We start from the raw sequence: 1,038 nt of genomic DNA, 5'->3' as shown, positions 1-1,038 counted from the left end.
AGAGTACAAGTACTTTGGATGCCCTGGCAAGAAACATGTAAACTGGAGGATGCGAAACAAATTTCACAAAAATTCAATGACCTCAGTGAATTTATTTGGGGGTTCAATGGTCTGGAATATATAGCTACATCTGCTCCAAAGCAAAAGATAATTTCCTGTACCTTACATTACCTACCACTAGAAAAGAGGCATAATGCTTGGATTTTGAATCAACATATACTACTATGATGCTACTTTGATTTATTTACATAATCACCCTAAAGCTGCCAGTTTGAGCGAAGATTAGTGCAAGAAAAAGCTCAGCATCAAGTCCAGGCTGCAGTATAAGCTGTTTTCCCACTTGGGCCTTTTGATCTAGCAAATCTACATCCAGCAAATCCAATGATACTTGAAATGTCCATGGTTTCAGCCAGGAAGTCCATCCATAGATTCATAGAATGCCTTATCCGTCATCATGATATTCCACGCTGCATTGCTTCTAATCAAGAAACTTAGATCATAGCAGTGGAAATGTAGCAGTGAGCTCATGCCTATACAATTAACTGGTCTTAATACAAATGCCATTGTACAGAAGTGGGTGCCCTAACTTAAAGGTGGAATTGCTTACTGAAAACTCTGTGATGGTGTCACATGTGAGAAAACAATGCCTTTAAAGATGGGATTCCATTTCACAAGATGCAGTATATGTTCTGACTCAAAGACCACTATATGGTGCTGTCTCCTCCACAGCCAGAGTACATGGGTCCAGGAATCAAAGAGTATAAGGAAGTGGCTCCTTTCACTATTATATCACATAAACCACTTACAAAATTTTTGTTACCATCCTATCAACTTTGAGCTTTGCTAGTTCAGAGATCTTATTTCCCAAGGGAGGAATGCTTCCACAAGGGGACCCAACAATGTCCCCATTAAATTATAAGATGAGACTGCCTCCTGGCCATTTTGGGTCCCTTATTTCACAGAGGAGCCCTGGTGGTGCAGTGGTTAAGAGCTTGACTGCTAACCAAAAGGTCGGCAGTTTGAATCTACCAGCAACTC

This window comes from Trichechus manatus, unplaced genomic scaffold (genome assembly GCF_000243295.1).
Source record: "Trichechus manatus latirostris isolate Lorelei unplaced genomic scaffold, TriManLat1.0 scaffold00296, whole genome shotgun sequence".
Lineage (NCBI taxonomy): Eukaryota > Metazoa > Chordata > Mammalia > Sirenia > Trichechidae > Trichechus > Trichechus manatus.
Note: the sequence above shows the minus strand (reverse complement) of the source record.